Source organism: Daktulosphaira vitifoliae, unplaced genomic scaffold (genome assembly GCF_025091365.1).
Source record: "Daktulosphaira vitifoliae isolate Bord-2020 unplaced genomic scaffold, ASM2509136v1 Scaffold_1, whole genome shotgun sequence".
NCBI classification, from domain to species: domain Eukaryota; kingdom Metazoa; phylum Arthropoda; class Insecta; order Hemiptera; family Phylloxeridae; genus Daktulosphaira; species Daktulosphaira vitifoliae.
In genome coordinates, this window is record NW_026099572.1 from 25,365,753 (window position 1) to 25,387,123 (window position 21,371).

At 26.4% G+C, this 21,371-nt stretch overlaps 1 protein-coding gene across 1 annotated transcript in view; it reads right to left on the reverse strand.

Annotated features, from left to right (window-relative positions):
- LOC126905676 (histone-lysine N-methyltransferase MECOM) overlaps window positions 1-16,038 on the reverse strand; it is a 71,430-nt gene extending 55,392 nt beyond the window's left edge. The window contains exon 1 of the mRNA XM_050685633.1: window positions 15,933-16,038. The gene's annotated coding sequence lies outside the window, so the exon portion shown is untranslated. The remainder of the gene's footprint in view (window positions 1-15,932) is intronic.
- Window positions 16,039-21,371: the final 5,333 nt, after the last annotated feature.

Below are 21,371 nucleotides of genomic sequence, written 5' to 3' on the forward strand. Positions count from 1 at the left end.
TTGGTATACAATTGAAATACTTAGAACTATATTCCGAACCTAGTTACACTAATAGTTTTATTTATTGATGTCTTGTTGAATTACACTTTAACCAAGATTGTTTTGATTATTTTATTTTATTTTTTTTTTATGTAAATACTCGTTTTTTACTAATTAATAATAATCTCAAAAATTAAAGGCCGCAGAAAAAATCTAATTGCTGATTTGGAATCAGCTCAAAAATTGATTTAGAAAAAGAATACTTTTGTTAATGATTAAAATTTCTTGTAGACTAGTTTAGACCAAATTATTTTAAATTATTTTCCAAAAATGTTTGTATAATTCCCTTCAAATTTTATAGACATTTACCATAGAAGTAACGAAATATACAACTACTTTATAATTTTTTATAAATTCTCCGTATAATTTACAATTTTAAATTATTAAATATTAATATTATACTAAAATTTATTAGTTGGGCGGTGGTAACATTAGTTGTTGACTCTAGTGTTTAGCCGCCGTAAGTGAACGGATGGGTGACCGAATACGTGCGCTTTTACGATGATGAAAAGTCACTATGTTTCTAGTGCAGAAGGCATCGGGAAACTACTGCATTTATAATTTTTTTAGGATACATCAATCCAATTGGTATTAACCAATTTAACGGTTGTAAAAAAAAAAGACTTGCAATAATTAAAACTATAAATTATTAAGTATTTATTCGTGTATTAAGCTTATAAATTAAAGAACTACTAATGAATGTATAATTAAGGAAATAAGAGTTGTAGTTGCTTTTAGAATAATCCACCGACTTCCTAAGTACAGATTTGCAGGAATATAGCCGGAATATTTTGAAATATTCTCAGAATATAATTTGGTAGTGGATATTAAATTCTTACAATATATTAAAAGTATTTTTTTTTTAATGTTATTTAAAATCTTTTGACAGCAATTTATATTAAATGTTTCCTGAATGTGGTATATGGTAAGTATATAAAAATGCAAGTATATAGCAAGTGACGTAAGTAAGGAGAGAGTTCTAGAGTTTTACTACCCCTCTCCCCCTATTTAGCCCCAATGATCTATTATCAATCTAACACAAACTAAAATACTATGCATGCTTCTGCATATGATATATTTCTCTATATTTATATACAGGTATTTATATACAATGATCTAACAAATTCACATACTTTTCTTATGGTAAATATCATAAGACATTCTATATAATTGGAAAATTAATTTATAATTCTATATAAAAAGTACATTAGGTAATTAACTCAAGAAATATTCAAGTGAACAAGATTAGAATAGTCAAATGATCTATGAAATTTTCTACGCCATCTATAATTTTTTTAATTTTTTAGAGTTTTTAATGTCATATTCTTGTCTATAACTGTTAATTTTATTGACAAGATTTTCAATAGATGTTTTTTACTGGATACTATAAGAGAAAAATAATATATTTTCTTAATTATTGAATTTATTTTTAGATTTCAAATGATTTTTATAAAAACATAATTAAAAGAAAAGGTTCTTGTTTGGAAATACCTAATGACTAATAATAAAAAAAATAAGATAATGAGTAAAATATGTTCTCTGTAAGAAAAAATTGCCAAAACAACTTTGAATTTTAAACCTCATAAATTGATTTGTATATTAGTTGACTCATACTTCGTTCATTAAAGAAATAAATGCAATCATCTTTCCGATCTTAATTATTATTATAGAAGAAAAATAGTGGACAATAATAAATTAATTACCATTTATACATTTTAAAAGCCAGTGTTTAGTGTATATATATATATATAAATGTTTTTGTTTGAAGTATGAGGTTAAAATAATTGAACTGTAAACATTTTGTTCAATATTTATGATAAACACTGGATAACATAATTGTTAATGTATACATGTATTTACATTCCAAGGACTTATTCTTTTGACAGCTATTTAGTTATACTATTATATAAAAAAATATGTGAAATTATTACTATACAACAAGTAATATACTCCCGTTAAAAATTAATTTTCCTCCCCAACTTACAATATTTGTTTTAATCATATTAAACAATTGTATGTGTGATTAAATTTGTTAAATCATACTGCAATTCCTAATATAAATAGTACATAAACTATTAACGCAAACGTTTTCAATACGCAACATTGTTTCAAAATTATAATTTTAATGATTAAATAAATTATCCAGAGTTATTACGCTTTGAACACTGCGTGTTTTAAATACACCAAAACTTTTAAAATTTACATTGGTCTTAAGGGATGTTTTAAAAATTTTAAATGGTTCGCTTAGTTTTTAAACTAATTTTTTTTTTAACATGTTTTATAACAACTTAGATATTATCTAATTTAAAGTACTAATAAACCAATTTTATTTCATTGTTACATGATAAGTGTATAATTTTTACTAAAAAAACACGATGAAAAATTTAATTGGCGTACTCTATATAAGCCAAAAAATGTGCTTTATTAGATAATAAATTTCATTTTTATGTATTTTAAATTCTATGTATTTACGTTACTATAGAAACTAATTATATAAAATTTTTATTTAACTCATCAAATTTATAATTTAATAAAATTATGAATTGCAAGTTAAAAGGCTTTTTATTTATCCAAAAATTACAGACTAAAAAAGTACTTTTAAATTAAAAAAAAAGAATGACTGTTCAAATAAAATTAGATGGATTCGCAGCTACCGGACCTCAAATACAATGGCTAAATCAGGTGAATGAAACAATTGCAATAGGTAATAAATACTATCAGAGAAATGAATTCAAAAAGGCAGCCGAATGCTATGAAATTGCACTCCATTATGATCCAAATAATACAAAAACGCATGTTAATCTCAGCAAGTGTTATCAAAAATTATTCATGATTGATCGATCCATAGAACATCAAAATATAGCTGAAAAACTGGACTTAGAACAAGATTACATAAATATCAATTCAGCTAATATTGACTTTGAAATCGGAAATTTTGAAAAAAGTCTTATATCTTACTTAAAGTTCAGTAGCAAGTTAAAAAAAAATTCACATTGTATTCAAAGAATTTTAAAAGTAAGACTATTATTATTATAAGTTTTAAGCTTAAACGACGATATTCATGGTTTTTTATTATTTCCTTAGCCGGTGTAATATCTTATAGTCTATTATTTTGACAGATTGATCAAATCATAAATAACTCGTTGCCAAAAAATGGAATTCTCAACTGCCTTGGAAGTACAGTATTAAATATGGCAAATAATAAACACTTGAGTAGTAACATTCAATCGTGTAAATCTTTAAATACATTTGTCAAAAAGAAAAAGAACAGTGTAATTGAATCCGCCGAAGATGCTCTATATTTACGTGGGATGACTGAAAATATGAAGATCCTCAAACGACAATTAGATTTATTATCAGTAAAATCGAAGTATAATTCCCACAGTCTTCCGTTTTGTGAACGAATACAATCAATATTTAACACAATAGAAAAATTAAAAGTAATAATTAAGTTATTATGCACTGTCATCGATTAAATTATCTTACATTTATTTTAAAAGTGTAGGTTCAGTTTTCAAAATATTTCTTAAACTAAAGTAGTTTTGTTTTAATTTATGTATGAATCTAAAGGATGACTTACATCAACAAAAGCCGGCATATACATTAAAATGTGAACAGAATAAAAAACGGAAAACTAATGTTATAAAAATACAAAAAGACATTGTTACCCTACAAATATCGAAGTATATTAATATTATTTTTAATCATTGTTTGAATGGTCGTGTAACATTAGCTCGACAAAAAGCAGAGTTAGCTACTGAATATATGCTTGTAAATCAGTATACGCCAATAGAAGCGTTTAATACAATTTATCTATTGTTTGGATTAACATTTGTCTTAGTATTCAGAGAAGTTCCAGAATGGTCAAATGAATTAAATGAAAAACGAATATTACATATGCTCGGATCGACAAATTATACTAAGAAAAATTCATACAATATAAAATTTCAGGAATCATACTTGGGCCCATATGATTGTGATCCTGGGTAGAAAAAATATAACAATATTCAATATGATTCAATGATATTCATAGAAACTAATATTTTATTAAACTTTACATAGGAATTCCATAAGAAAACTCACTAAAAAATTGAACGAGACTAATTTTACAATGTATAAACTATACTTGAAGTACGAACTAATCAAATGTTATATAAACTCCGACGAATTGAAAGAAGCCAGAACAGTAGCAAAACAATTGCAAAAAGATGCTATAAGTGCGGGTAGCATTTTATGGCAAATTAATGCACTCATAATGATAGCCATTACTGAGTCGAGGATGGGCAATAAAACGGAATGTATAAAGACATTAGAACTCATGATTACGTTCAGTAGCGTTGTTGATAATAAAGATGTCACGGAATTTGTAAAAAAAGTATGTAAATTTTGATGAATTATATTGAGCATAATCCAATAATTTTATCGTAGATGTTGTGTATACTAGTCGAAAACAAAGTACGCGTTCGTATAGAAAGACCGATGGACAAGCGAAAACTAGATATTGTGAAAATTATGCCGGATACCGATACTGCGATGATGGCACAGTTAATACTCTGTAAAATAGATCTATTGCCTCCCGAATGTCGAATGCCTTTAATTGCCGGTGAAACTGTTATCACCACAAACAAAATAACAAAAAACCGTCGTTCTTATCGTTCTGCATTAATAATCGGCGACCAAGCTAAAAGAATAGGAAAAGTAATTTTTTAACTATAACTTATCTACGGATTCGACCAATATTTTAAGTAACGAGTATGCAATGTCTAACGAGCATTATAATTATGACTCCATTGATTCGTATTGTGTATGATTATTATTTGTATAACAAAATCCAACTTTAACATTTTTCGCTTTAACATTGCAGCGTGACGAATTAATGTGTCATACGTCTATAGTTTGAACCTCTTCTGATACTTAAAAATTAGCTATGGTAATTATTTGGCATGTGGAAGAAAATTACCAAGTACTCAATTTGATGGGTTCCTTTAAATTATACGCTTAAATATCTCGTCTATCAGCCGTATTCAAAGTAGGGTAAAGATCATAGTTTTCGTCTCTCTCTACTGTACCCTAAATTTCTCAGTCGCTCTTTTATACGATGACTCGAGACATGGTATAAATCATCGGGAGTTACATGAATGAATGACGAGGCTCAGTTGCCGCGGCTGTCCATTTATTTCCCATATGCATTTATGGCAGCACCGACCACACATTGATGCGTAATATGCACTTCACGGTTATAGGATGGCTCCGGTAATTATAGTGGCGTTTTAAATATGCGTGAAACACGTTGTCGCACACACATTACTCGAGTCACCTGCTGTCACCTGCTGCCACCACCCTTCCAACACGCGCACTCCTACACGACGGCTACGACCCACACATCCGCTACGATAATTAAATTAAAAATCATAAATCGGAAAAAAAGACAAAAACACCACCATCAACATCCCGGTACGGGAAGACGGATGAAAAAAATGAATACTTAAATCGGCCTCTAATCATTATTCTTGAGCACACCGTGTAACCCGTAGCCTTTCGGGGAAATGCGAACAATGCACGCGGGGGGGCTGTCGACAGGTCTCGGTCCCGTGTAAAATCGTTTGTACCAAAACGACCGTGAACCGCGTGAGAAGAGAAATGAAAACCGTAGATTTACGGCAAACAAGCCAGGACTAGAATTTTGGATCCTTTTTTGTTTTAAAAACTGTTCTGATATGAAATTGACAGGCGGACACTTTGGTTTTTTGGTATCCTTAAGATACTCCATTGAAACAATCTACAAACGCACTTTATTATTAAAATCGTTTTGAATATGACACAGCAACTATTTATAAAGAAACTATAGTTTGTCCAATATATTGCACACAGTTTAGAACGCTGACTAATTTTTAAATAATACCTTATTTCATACACCAAAAAAAAATTGATAAAATTCATCCATTTTTATACACTGTATAAAAAAATAATTCGTTAAGTTATACAATATACGTTAGATAATTGCTCGTTTTGCACATAATTAGATTGTTTTTAGAATTTAGTAAAAATACAAAATAATTATTTAACTATGACTCACGCAATAACATTGAAACTATGAAAGATAATATAATTTTTTTTTTAAGTTATAAGTATCCTACGTTATAAAATTTTCAAAAAAAATATTGTCCTGTTCCCATATGGGAATACGACAATATTCCTATAAAATATATATTTTATCAATTTCTACAATATGTTATCAACATTTGTTTTTTAAATGGAGACATATATGATTACTATATTAAAAATAAGAAAATGCTAGTCAATAAAAACTTTTGAACTAGTATTTGAAATGATGTAATAATTTTATACTCGGGCGGGAGTAGTACTGCGGTTCATAAATACTTAAAGGTAAAAATAAACAGACCCATGCTTTACCTCCATTCTTTATATTAAAATGTTAACAACTTCCAAAATACTGGTTTAAAAGTTGTTAAAATCAATATTTTTTTTATTTTTAAGCTGATTAATCTCAAAATAAAAAAACATAGATTCACACAATTTTAAGGAAGTAGAAGAGAGAATAGGACCAAAAAAAATTTTTAAATTGNCACCAAAAAAAAAAAAAAAATTGATAAAATTCATCCATTTTTATACACTGTATAAAAATATAATTCGTTAAGTTTTACAATATACGTTAGATAATTGCTCGTTTTGCACATAATTAGATTGTTTTTAGAATTTAGTAAAAATACAGAGTAATTATTTAACTATGACTCACACAATAACATTGAAACTATGAAAGATAATATAATTTTTTTTTTTAAGTTATAAGTATTCTACGTTATAAAATTTTCAAAAAAAATATTGTCCTGTTCCCATATGGGAATAGGACAATATTCCTATAAAATATATATTTTATCAATTTCTACAAAATATTATCAACATTTGTTTTTTAAATAGAGACATATATGATTACTATATAAAAAATAAGAAAATGCTAGTCAATAAAAACTTTTGAACTAGTATTTGAAATGATGTAATAATTTTATACTCGGCCGGGAGAAGTACTGCGGTTCGTAAATACTTAAAGGTAAAATTAAACAGACCCATGCTTCACCTCCATTCTTTATATTAAAGTGTTAACAACTTCCAAAATACTGGTTTAAAAGTTGTTAAAAACCAATATTTTTTTATTTTTAAGCTGATTAATCTTAAAATAAAAAAACATAGATTCACATAATTTTAAGTAGAAGAGAGAATAGGACCAAAAAAAATTTTGAAATTTTAGAACGTAGGCTATTATGAACTTTTGTCATGATATGTTAAATTATATAGTGTTTTATATTTTCAAAGTTATTGCATGAGTCATAGTTAAACAATCGCATTATATAGATACACCGACTTCAATATCGTGCATATAAAAAAATTTTAATTGTTGACATATAATAGTCAAAATAGTTTGAGCAAGCATTTCCGTGCCTAGTTAAGCTACCTCTCAAGGCAGCTATAACATGCATTATTTAACATACCTTTATAGTTATTAATGATTAATTTCAAACAACAAATCTTAAATAGGTACGTAAAAAAATGTATCAATTTAGCCCTTAATTTCCCACTAATCATTAATAATTGAATTAAAGCTAATTCCCTATATTTTCCAAGCAAATACAATGAGTTCATCTGAAAGTTAAACATACAAGAAAGGATTTGAAGGCAGTCAATTTGCGTGGGCGGTACATCGCTTGGGGTTTATCTATCAGTACGAATCCTCGGCGCGTCTTTCACATCAAACGCTTGCGCGTGCATCATCGCTTGTTGCCTCTGCTCTAGAGGATATACAAAATACCGAAAGCGGCGAACCGCAAAATGGACGATGACGCGATGCACTTTACTGTCTTCACATTATGCTCCGCCCATATAAAAAGCGCATCTATTCGGAAAAAATAATTTATTTCTATGTTTGTTAGCTTTGCTATAGCATTTAGTTTCGTTTGAAACTATTTGAATACGTTGTGTAAGCCGTTTTTGGATTTCACTGCAATATATAGTATTTATATTTTGATAGCGGTTGTAAGAACATTGATTTGTGCGGGTTGCGGCTGCAATAGTCAGCACAAGCGCGCAAACGTCTATCGTTGTCCCAGACGCTCTTTTGCTCCGGGTGTGTCCCTTATTTTTACTCGTCCACCCTCTTCTCTTTCAGTAGACAATCTTTGAATCGATAGCGTTGTCGTACCACAAAACTAGAACGCGAAAAACTCAACATGATAAACTATAACGCATATTTTCAGAATGTTTTTTGACAATCCTTTTGGCCAACATCAATAAATTGTCGATTTTTACAATTTTTATTTAATAACACAAGACGACAAATATTGGTTTCAAATCACTACCAATAGATATTGTGAGTGATTAATGAAAAACGATTTATTGTTTATTATTACGAAGCAAATAATTGGCTAATGCTGAATTATGAGAAAAAATATACATAAAGTCAAACAAATTCGAAAAACTGTTTAAATATAATTTATTGTCAGTTTGAAAAAATCTATATATTTGTCTAATGGTAGCAATTTTATAATTGTGAGATTAACACAATAATACTTACAGTCGATAATTCAAGTTATTTTTTTAATAATGTCAAGTTCAAATTTAAACATCTTTAAAAACGATTACACTCAACCGATAACCCCTAATTTTGCACAACTCTTTTTAACATCTTATTATACTATATTATATTCGGCAGATTAAAAAAATAATTATATTTCAGTTATTTTTAATAATTAAATTGTTGTTTAATTAATAATTAGTAATTATTCATTCTAAAAACTTGAGGCGATGGAATACATCTGAAACTCGGTTTGATATCAGCGTCGAAATTCCTTATAGAAATCACCTAAATATTGTATACAACAAGATGACTGGTTGTCCTGTATAATCATAACATTTTATAGTGAATCTGATATTTTTATTACTGACAAAAATGCATTTTTGCATTATTTTACTAATAAAAATATTAAATTCCACTAAAATGAGCTAACGCAATGTTATTAAAAGTTTTCATCGAGAATTAAAAATGTTTAAAAATTAAAATAATCCAAAATTATATTATAAATATTTTAGCTTTATATATATTTTATTTAATATTGTCGAAAACATTTTTCAAAAAAATTATAGCATTGTGATATATTATAGACTCCATAGGCTTAAATACTAAAAATTTTGTACTCTCAGATCGAGAGAGTCCGCAGAATTTTGTCAAGGAAAGGGAAAAATATTTTTTTTAATATTGGTTTTACTGACTAATTAATCAGAGCTGAAGTTATGGATGGGAGTTAAGCAGGGCTAGCATTCATAAACATACCGAAGATTTTATTTTGGGGTGGTTTAATTTAACTCTCTCCATGCAATACTATTAAATTTAAATTTATATTTATTATGCAATATTAAAGAAAAACATTTATAGGAGCAATGCAGATTTCCTAGAGGCTCATTTAAGAAAGGGTAGGTATTACACTCTAACTCATCAGAAAATTTTTAATGAATTAAAAGGGACAACTAATTTTTACGTCATATTAATTATTATATAATAGCCTTTAATTGACACGTAATTTTAAGATGTTTATATCAAAATCTACAAAAGCCACGATCATGATTGAGTTAAAAATTAATTTTTAGTTTTATAATTTTAAAAAAATTACTTTATGGAATTTTGTTATACAACAAAAAAAAGATTATGAATATTGATATTGCTAAAAGCCTAGGGATAACTGCCTTATTTTGCTACTCGCCCTCTGCGAACGCCTTTGTTCGCAATACTTTTTTTATTACAAAATAATTTGCTGTACAAAATGATGAGAGTTCTTTAAGCGTATTATATAATCGTCAACCGAGTATCATTAAAGTGCATGCAACCTACTAGAACATTTTTTCCGACCCCGATTGATCATTTATAATGTACCTCCCATCCATGATTATAATTATGATCGTTCCAAAACGATCCGTTTAGCTAAGAGTTCCCATAATCAGTAATGTTAAATAACACAATAATTGGTGGCCAGCTTATAACGGCTAAATAATAAAGACCACTCTAGAACCAAGACCATCTCGAGTGGTATAGTGATACGGTAAATTGTTTATAAGGGGTTTTTAATGTAGGAGTGAAAAAATAAAAAGTTTTATGAAAAGGTCGTGTGTACTGAACGTTGTACGCATTATAAAAATAGCATACGGCCTTCAAACTTTAATGCATTATTTTAAAAATCATACTTTTTTTTATGTTCAATGAATTATGTCAATTATTACTGACGTAAATACCAAATAATTACCCCCAGAAAAATAACTTTTAAATAAGCAAACAAATTATTAATGTACGGTCCATAAACTTATTTTAATTTAATTTGGATTATATTAAAATCTTATTTGTGTCAACAAATTCTTTTCGTAATCCGAGCTTTAACGAAAACAATGTCATTCGTAAACATAAGCTTACAAACATATTCTTATTAAAATAACTGTTATTTCTATTTGTATAAATTAGATAACTATTTACTTTGATAGACAAAATAAAAATGAATATTATATTGATATTTGCTACTATTAGATTTTTATTTTTGGTAAAAATAAAACATTATTAGTTGAGAAACTAAAAATACTGAATACATTTATAGATAAGTTAACAAATTTTTTTCTTCAGTGACCACATTATCTCTGATTTAAATAAAATAATATGTACTTATTAATGTTAAAGTATATTAAATGATTAATTATCACGAGTTAAAAGATATGGAAATAATAAAGATTGTTAGGAAATGTAATCTTAAAATGGCCACAGATGTCTTGAAATGTTCAACAGCCGTAAAAGTTAATTAGTTTTATTGTGAACATTTTATAATGAAGCCGTTGAAATTCGAGGGACAAGCCTATTCTGTTTAAAGTTGCTATCAAACTTTCCGATCACGCGCCAAAAACTGTATTTATGTACAGCACATGGACTTTTTGAATTGTTAACCAAATAAAGTGGGGAAAACAAAGATACGAGTGCGCGCAGCCAAGAAAAACTACTTTTGTTATGGTTAATTGTCTTTTAACTTGTGAAAAACAAGAAACATTCCCTCTTTTTCTTCAAACTTGATAATTTGGACAATTGTTTACACGTGGTGTCCGAAGAATGCTCGACCGATCAGTTTTATTTACTCAGTTGAAATATTGTTAAAAATCGTTTAGAACAAAGTTTATTTGGTTCCGAAATTTATTTTCTTGTCCTGTATTATTTATAGAACTAAAGGAAATCTCCATTAACGCCTATAACAATTAAAATTGTTTACACTTATTCGAAATTTTGATCTCGTGTTAATTAAAAATTATATTTCATATAATCTATAATACGATTTTTTTATGGCTATTTTAAAAACAAATGATAAAATAAATTTTTTTTATTATTACAAATTAATTTGAAAAAAAAAACTCAGCACAGTGGGGTCGCGGCACAATTAGGACTTGACATCCTAAATTGGACATTGGGTCCAGTATGGATAATATCTGACAGTGATTAAAATCACTATCATAAAAAACGCTTCGATGCGAATCTTTAGATAGTGTTTAATTTTAAAAAATAGGTGGATTATTCCAAAAGCAACATGATCTGCTAGTTCGTTATTAATATCCTGATTCAGATAAAGTATATCAAATGAAAAAGGGATTATTAAAAATTATTATTTCTCATAAAAAAATTTTGTTAATCCATACACTTTTCAATGAGTTATAGCATTATAAAGTTAAAAATAAAAAAATAAAATCGAGAATTTTCACACAAAAATAGCATTTGGTAGCCGTTTTCACCATGAAGACAAGTCCAGAGGTCAAATTTTTTCTTTTCAAATTAAAGTACATTACATTAGCTTTAATTTAAGATATGTATAAAAGTGTCAGACTTTCCGGAACATTTTCAAAAGTTAAGTTGAAAAAGATAATTTTTTGTAAAAAAATTGTCATTTTAAATCCCCCCCTGTGAACAGTTAAAGGATCAGATATAACAAAAAAATATACCAAATGAAAGGTAATGATATCACGCATCTATATAAAAAAAAATTATATTGATATGTTCATTTTTAAAAAAGTTATGGCAGTTTTTAGTAAAAAAAATTGAAAAAATTTTGAAAATTAGCGATTTTTAAATTTGTAATTTTTTTGGAGGTTTCCCCCATTTACGGGGAACGAGGGATTTTTTTTCAATTTTTGAGGGTAATGTCTTCGACTAGATACGATTTGTGATCTTTTGACGTATCATTGAAAGAAATCGGTTCGGTGAGAGCTGAGAAAAAGTGGTAACAGACACAAAAAAAAAAAAAAAAAATAACAATAATAATAAAAAAAAACGCATCATATTAAAATTAATATCTTCTCAGCTTCTCGTGAAAGCTAAAAATCTTATTTTGAAAAACATTTAATAATATCTTTAATAAAGATTCTTTATATTGAGTAAAGATAAGAATCTTTTTCAAATCGACACTTCCATTTTTTGAGGAAAAAAATTAGGATTTTTTTATTCAATATGGTAGAGGTACTGAAAAAACCTCAAAATTCATTCAAAAAGGTTCTATATTTTAAACGCTTTTTGATATTATTTTATAAGGTATTTCCGTAAACAGAAAAGTCATATAATTATTATACCCTTAAAAGGCAGAAGTCCGTTATTGCCCTAACAATGCTTAAAAGGTCACCTCCTCCTTCGGTTTACGGTTTGCCAATAGGTAGCTACGAACGACCATAGGAACTGCACGTAAAGTACGTGTGTGAGAGTTTGTCATTAGCCGTTGTTCAGAACTCTATCACGATATGATCAGGGTCGAGCGACTTAAAAATAATATAAAAACTCGACAAGAAAAAAATATATAAATATATTATCACGCGTATTAGCATAATTTGTCCATGAATCATATACGCCGATGTTTCGCATATGATAAGACTAGGAGACGCTTTTCTTTGCGGATATAGCGTGACTCATTAAAGCGTCCACTCAATTATTACTGTCCGGAAAGACCGGAATTATTAGCCGACGATTATGATTTTTATTGGCCTTAATTTCATTTTTCGTATGTCATTTATTTTACATAATCCTGTTAGTGAACATTATTTTCGGACACGAACCCAACTCAATTATGATATGTTTAGGAAACAACAGTGAATAGCCAGGCAAATAAAAGTAACCAACATTAAAACTATAATCTACAAACCCTATTCCCAAAGGTAATTAATAATATCGCTTGAAGTTTTTATTTCTTAATTATAAACTTTTTAATGAACTTAAACTCATATTAAATAGATTTAATTTTATCAAAATCATTTAAAATATTTATGGATATAAATATTGCAGGAATAATATGTAGCCACAACGTTAATGTAACTATTAAGTATTTAATCAGAACTAATGATATTAGCACTTAAATGTACATTATAGGTTGTTATGAATAATATTTCACTGACATTCCAGTGGGAAAATTTACTAGAGAGATAAGAAAAAATGTAATAAATCAGCAAATATTGATCCTTAATTGTGATATTAAATATAACTCTCTTTATTGGAATCAAATTCAAACAAATTTAATTTATAATTGATCTATTTCATGAGAAAGAACATAAATCAATTATTAACATTTTTATGTTATTCGTAAAAAATTATGATTAATTTTATATCTGATATCCTCACATGCAGGGCCGGACTGGAATGCTAACTATCCAAGGGACACAATAATTGTGTCGCCTCAGCTCGTTTCAAAATATATTTATATCATTCCATAAAAAAAAATTATGAGTAAAAAAAAATCAAAAATACATTTTACAAACCGTATTACACTAAACATTGTGGCCCTTATCGCTTTTTAGACAGCGGCCCAAGGAGGGACAAATTACCCCTTACCCAAGTAGGCAGCCCGCCACTGTTCACATGCCTGTCATTTATATATACAGTTTTGTTATCTCTATTATTTTGAATTTGGTTAGTCAACAATGAATAAAAATATTTTGTTTTTGTGTATCCTGAAATGTTAACTGAAAAAAAGAAATTGACTTGTGCTATTTCCCATAAAAAACGTCCAATTATCTTATCCAAGATAATCTGAAAATGAAAGTGTTTGAATACAATATTAAAAACTACTGAAATGGGTGCTTTTATTTTTTTTGGCAAATTTATACTAAAAATTTGTCTAATAAAATATGTTTATCCTAGTTACACATAATTTTCTTTTCTCTGGTGACGTACTAAATACCGCCCCTTCTAGAATAGACAAAGTTATGAATCTTCCTTTTTGGAGGACGCAACATTAACTTTTTACATATTGTAAAATCGTTTAAAAAAATCTAATCATCATTTGAATTGTACAAACATTTTGCAAAAGCTATTTTTAATTGCACAATACTGTACTTAGTGCAGGAGTAAAGAACATCTAAACTAAAAAAATGAATTGCCATTTTTGCTCATTCCTCATTAGTGTTTTAATTATAATTACTATATATATAAAATATATTAATTTAACACACGCAAAAATTAATATTTAGAAGTAAATTTCAAAATTATAATAAAAATTTATTTATGATAATTTAGTAAATGTAAGCTGCACATAAAATATTTGGATTTCAAAATTTGTACTCTAAAACACTTTATACTATACTCTGACCATCACTATAGTCACAATAAAATTAAGAATTCATTATTGTTTTATTATTAGAGTCAGATAGTATATAACAAAAAGATAAAAGTTATTTGATTAGAATTACGTGTCAGCTGGTAATAAAATCTCAATCGCCCTGATCAAAGGGTAGAAAATTACGTATACACGATGTCACGCTATGAATAAATAATATTTCGCATTATAATATTCTAACGTTTATTAACAAAAAATAGTTTGATGAAAAAACCACAATGCTAAAATTACAGGTATTTTGTTCATCCTATTAGCATATATATTGAAATAGAATAAGAAGTTTTAAGATTTTTTATGCGATAAGGTGATTAGTTACAAGCAACTTTGCTTATAAGAGCAAATATTATCAAAATCTATTTCTTTCCATAATCTAGAAATATCGATCAATAAAATCAGAAGAGATTGCGTATATATTTTTTACCTCCAATTGTATTAAATGTTAAGACTAAAGCGCCGTTATATTAATACATCGGCAACATAACATACAACTACAACAAAGTAAAATTGTTTTCTTTCTTACATTATTCAAATTATACTAAAATCACTCAAGTAGACGAATTAATGAAAATATAAATAATTATTATTGAAACTGGAAATTCATCATCTGAATTTCATATATAAATGTTACTCATGCTTCATAAAAAATTTTCAATAACAGTAATATTAGGCCAAATAATTTTGAACTAATAAAATATAATACTAATACTAATAATACAAGTGCTAACAATAAAATAACAAATTTAAAGGAAATTACTACCTTGATCTGTGATAAGCGTGTCATTTTTATGTAATCATTTAACAATATAGGTGTTGAAAATTATTTACCTCATAAAAATAATTAAACATATCTATGTAACAATGGATAAACAATCTCGTTGAACGACCGAACCATTACCAAATTAAAGTAGGTAAAATAAATTTTACAAGAAAATTGTGTTTTTAATTGTTTAACTATGTACAAGGTTTCTCGACGTCGTACATACCGATGATATTGAATTGGTCTCTACATGCAACTTAACTATTACATAAATCTGTTTGTCACAAAAATAATATATACAACTAAACCAAAAGCTATTCATAAGAATTTTTAAAAATCTATTCCCTTTTTGGCTAAAGACTATATTTTACATGGTATGAAAAAAGCAATAATAATAAAGAAAAAATTACATCAAAATAATTCAATAATTTATTGTTCTTAATTATATATCTTACCTTCTTGGTATTTTTACACAAAAATGTTGATTGTCAATTGATTATAAATATAACAACAATTTTAAATAAAATACTAGACATTAAGCAATTTTACTGATCAGATTTTCCAAAAAAGAACTGTGATAAAATATTATGCATTAAAAGAAGTTCTGTCTAAATATAAATTACTGTATACATATATTTTATCACATAGATCACTCTTTTGTAACAATTGATTATGCTCGTTGAATAACTAGCGCTATCTGTGAGCTTATTAGTGTAATGTTTATAGGTATAAAATAATTATTATTGTAAAGAACTATTATGCGAAACATTAAACGATTGTACACAACATTTTTTTGCAGTGCATTCAATGGTGTACTTCCTACTGAGGTGTTGTTCAATGTCACTCAAAGTAAAGAATTTTCTTAAAAGTTTTTTAATATTTAAGTATTTAAATATCTGGATTTATGTAAAAACATTAATATGATATATTAATTTTATTCATATTATTTATGCTATAATAAAATTTATTATAATATTATATTTAATATTAATCACTAAGTGTTTTAGTAACTATAAATTGATCAAACCCGTTCTAAATTTAAATATACAAATTCACAGACATTTCATATACTTGACTTTTCTATAGAAAACAGATAAACAAGATTTTAAAAAATACTTTTTTATAACATTTAATATATATCCAGAAAAAAGAATAATTTATCAACGTTGAATAAAAGATAACGTTTGCCTTTTATACACATTATACTCAATAACCTTTGTTGTCTATTATTATGATCTTTTTATTGTAAATGTTTATTTTCATAAACATTTACAATGGAAGATTTCCAAATTTTAATATCTTACTTTAATTATTTTCATATAACAATTATTTGTCAATGATTAAGCTGTTTAAAAACTTTTATTTGGTATAGTGATTATTAATATTTATATGTAGTTAGATATCACATAAATTGGTAGTAATTAAATATCACATTTTATAATAAAAATTGAAGTGTTTAGCGTGAACCATTCAAAACCTCCCACCCATTTCAAATTTGAATGTACGCTACTATATTCATGTTATCGCAAATGTAAAGTCACCTATTTAGACTTTATTTATAAAGTCATTTAGAAAAATTTGTCCTCTTTTTATCCTATGCCAGGTCTGTCTTAAAAATATCTTCTTTCTTTATTTATGCTTGATTTATTAACACATAATTCTTATACAATAATAAGCAAACAACAATTTTTTTGAATCATGCCGTACGCCATATAAGGGTGTCAAGTTTATTTATTTAAATGACAATATACATATCTGACTAGCTTATAAAATAATTTATTAAAAAATGATCTTCATAAGAAAATGATGAATCAATTATAACTTTCGGCCAACTATTTTGGAAGTTTTTATTTTAAATATAGACTAGAGGTGAGGCGGAGGTATATAAAAGTTGTTACCACTTATAAAGTATAAGGGATAAATTAAAACATTTATTAATGACTAATTAATTTAGAAATATATGAAACTAAAAAAATTAAAAATAGTTTTCTTAAAATAATTATTATTTTAAGAAAAATCGAATGACTAGTGTAAAAAACCACTGTTTATATATATAAGTGAATTTTTTTATTTGGATGGTTTAGCCCTTCGTAATAACCTAAAAAGTCCTTTTTTTTATTTCAGTAGGGTCACCATAAGCAAACATTAAGTCATCACTAGATGTCGTCAGTTTAAAAGTTTTACTATTTAACGGTTACAAATGAACTTAGTTGATACTCGACAAATTGAAACAAAATCTAGGGAAAACTGTTCAGTTATTGGCATTCATGGTGGTCAAATGGAAAAAAATTCAGAACACTTTCCCATTGACATACCCTTTTTGACATTTTTGTTCAATTTTCATTATATATATTTTATATTTTGGAAACTTTATACAGAGTGGCCCACCACTCACTGACAACTTAAATAACTTTTGATCCAGTTAATATTTTTAGTTGATTTTTTTTTTAAATAATAGTTATACGTTAGGTCTATAGCTATATCTTAATAATTAATTTTTTTACATTTTATTAAAAATATTAATTATTTTTAAATTTTAAATAAAATGNACGTTAGGTCTATAGCTATATCTCAATAATTAATTTTTTTACATTTTATTAAAAATATTAATTATTTTTAAATTTTAAATAAAATGTAAAAAAAAAATCTAAGATAGCTATTTTGTAAAGTAGAATTTAAGAAAAATTTTAGTAAAAAAATATCTTATTAATATTCATTAGTAAATGTTCTGTAGCGTTATGAAGTTTATGAAAATTTGAATTTTTATGTATTATTTTACGGTATTAAACATTGAAATACGTATTGAGAAAAGGACAGAAGAAAACGCTATCTTTTCATGATTACTATAATTTGTAGGTGTGTAACTTTTTCCATGAAAATGACTTATACTTTTGAATGAGAGAGATAAGTAATAATTGCCTTATCTAATTTCTTATCATAGTATTAATGCCAAGTTTGTAATGTATACACATTATCATCATAGTAATACATATAAAAAAAATCTGTGGTATGGAGGCACAGATACTATGTTGATATTTATCATAAAAGCCTTTCATGGAAAAATCATTTGACCATAACTGTTGGCATCTTAAGGAAAATTTCTAGGTTTTTATCAGTATATTTATTTAACTATATAAGTTGAATTTATCTTACTAGTGTTTATAGTTCAAAAAAAAAATGTTAGAGTTCTAATTACAACTTAAGAGTTTGTGTAAGCTTAATATTTTTTTAAAAACTATAGTACCTTTATTTTTCTGTAAGAACTAATGTAATTCAGATCAGACAGTTATGGGAACTTTTTTTATTGACATTTTTTTTTAATTGATTATAGTACTATTAGCGAATAATAAAAAATAATTTTATAAAAACATTTTTTTACTATAAACTTTAACAAAAATCAACTTAAAAGAAAAAAAATAGGTTAAAAATAACATATTGTACAGATTATTTTTAACATATTAAAAATCAAAATCAGTAATAATATGAAAACAATTTTTTTTTAAATTATTATTCTATTTGTAAATATTTATTTTTTACTAATTAGTAATAATATAAAAAAATAGAAGTGATAGAAAAAGTCTAATTGTAGATTTGAAAACAGCGCGATAAGTTGGTTTGGAAAATTATACTTTTGATTCTGATGAAAGTTTCTTATAGACTAGTGTATTTATTCATAAGTAACAAAAAATTTTTTTTTAATGTATTATATCAAGCCCTATAAATTTTTATACACATTAAAAGTAAAGAAATATACAACTACTTTATTATTATTATAATTTTTTTAGTTGTCCATTTCAAATGTTACTAGACTAAACAAAGTTTTTCTGTTTTTTTTGTTCATCAGTTTTTTATGGTTGCTATATTTTCCATAAGGAACTCATTTCAAGATTTCGCCTTAAAGTCCATATAGATCTTAATGTGACCCTAACAAAAATATTAAATTTGTAAATTCATATAGCAAATTTTAATTTGATTATATCTAAGCATATGTAATATAGGATTACAGCACCGGTCACTATGTTTTAAGTGTCATAGCTTTAGGCTTGTTAAAATATTTAAACAGATATATATCGAATACTAGTACTCCAATACTTTTTTCGTATTTGAGAAAGAGATAATAATAAAGTTAGCTGGCCAGTGACCGTTTACCAATATGTTGTTGTTTATAAGTTCTACCAAATTCTAATCTAACAGTATTTTAAATACTTTTTAGTATAGTCTGAATTTACTATACTAGCTTAACCATTGTGTATGGTTCCTTAAATAATGAAAATTGTAATCATTGTCTAAAAGATGTGCATACTATTTTGTATTTTATAGAACAACTGGCTAAAAAGTAAAGCTGATAATAGATACCGAAGGTATGAATTATACTTAATATCAGTACATGTTCCTAATTAATATAAAAAACTGTAAATAAATATCCAAATGTTAAAAGGGTTATTACATTACACTTAAAGCCGAGCATTAACTATATACAGGGTGTTCAGTAAGTCAGGAAACGGGTTTCTATTGTTCTCATTGTTACAAACAATGAGAACAATAGAAACCCGTTTCCTGACTTACTGGACACCTTGTATATGTTATATTATGTTGTAATTTACATAGCTAAAAGGTAATATAGACTAATATATATGAACAAACAAATTTTTTAATTTATATTTTAAACTATACAAAAAAGTAACTTGTAAGTTTTATTGTTACCTAAGTTACTATTTTCATCAAACTAACTAACAAAAGTTAGAAATTTGAAATTTTCAGAAATTAACTTCTATTCCAAAATAATTTTTTTCCGCGTCGATACACTTATAAAATTTAAATGAAAAAAAAGCCATTTGACAATTTTTTTAAATTTTAAAAGAATTTACACATGTCTACAAATTTTAAACATCATTAATCATTTCCGGTAAGAGGTTTACAACACCCTTGTTTATACTAAGATATATAATTAATTATTCAATTAACTTTACAAATTAAAAAAGTTTTAAAAATGTAATAATTTGATTAAGATTAGAATTTAGTGTATAATTCTAATAAAATTTAGATAATTAAATTTATGATGTCTAAAATTTTAACAAAAATAAAACATTAAAAAGAAACGTTCAGTGCATATTGTTAGATCATATTTACTCAATATCGAAGCACTTTAAAAGAATTAATTATTTTCTTTTTAAGCTATAAATACTGCACAGGGCTAAAGGGCTACATAATTCTGTACCACTTTCTTTAAAGAAAGTGGTACAGAATTATGTGTTAAATATATTACGTGAACAATTTATTTTTAGGCACCCATTTCATTGCCATATTGTAAAGTGGATAATATGGAACTATTATGCCACAATCATCAAGGAATATTTGTAAATTTAAAAAGCCAAAAAAATGATCCTGACCTATTTTTACATTCACAGTAATCGAGTGGATCGTGATAAACGAATTACTTTGTATCATTGAGCAATTACATATTTATATATATCTTATCAAAATTTAGCAATTTAGACAAGAGATATTTTCAGAATTTTTACAAGATCAGAAAAAGTTTTTGGCATTATAATCAATAATTTTACCTCCTGCGTCATCTTTCTGAATCCAAATCTTTTATTGTCACATTTTTTATACATAAATAACTGTGTAGTAGCCAGAATGAGGGATACTGAGTCTAGGTTCTCTATTCAATATTTACTTTCAAAAGTAAAAAAGAAAAAAGGTACAAAATATGGGATTATTGAAAATATTTTTGCTATACGCCCCATTACATTAAAAAATGCTAGATTTAATGATACAAATAAAGTTTTTAAAAGACTATTGTACTATGAAAACAAATTGTGAACCACAATATTGAAATATTATTATCTACATTATTTAGAGCAATCAAGAGCGCTAGTTGTCTCTAGAAA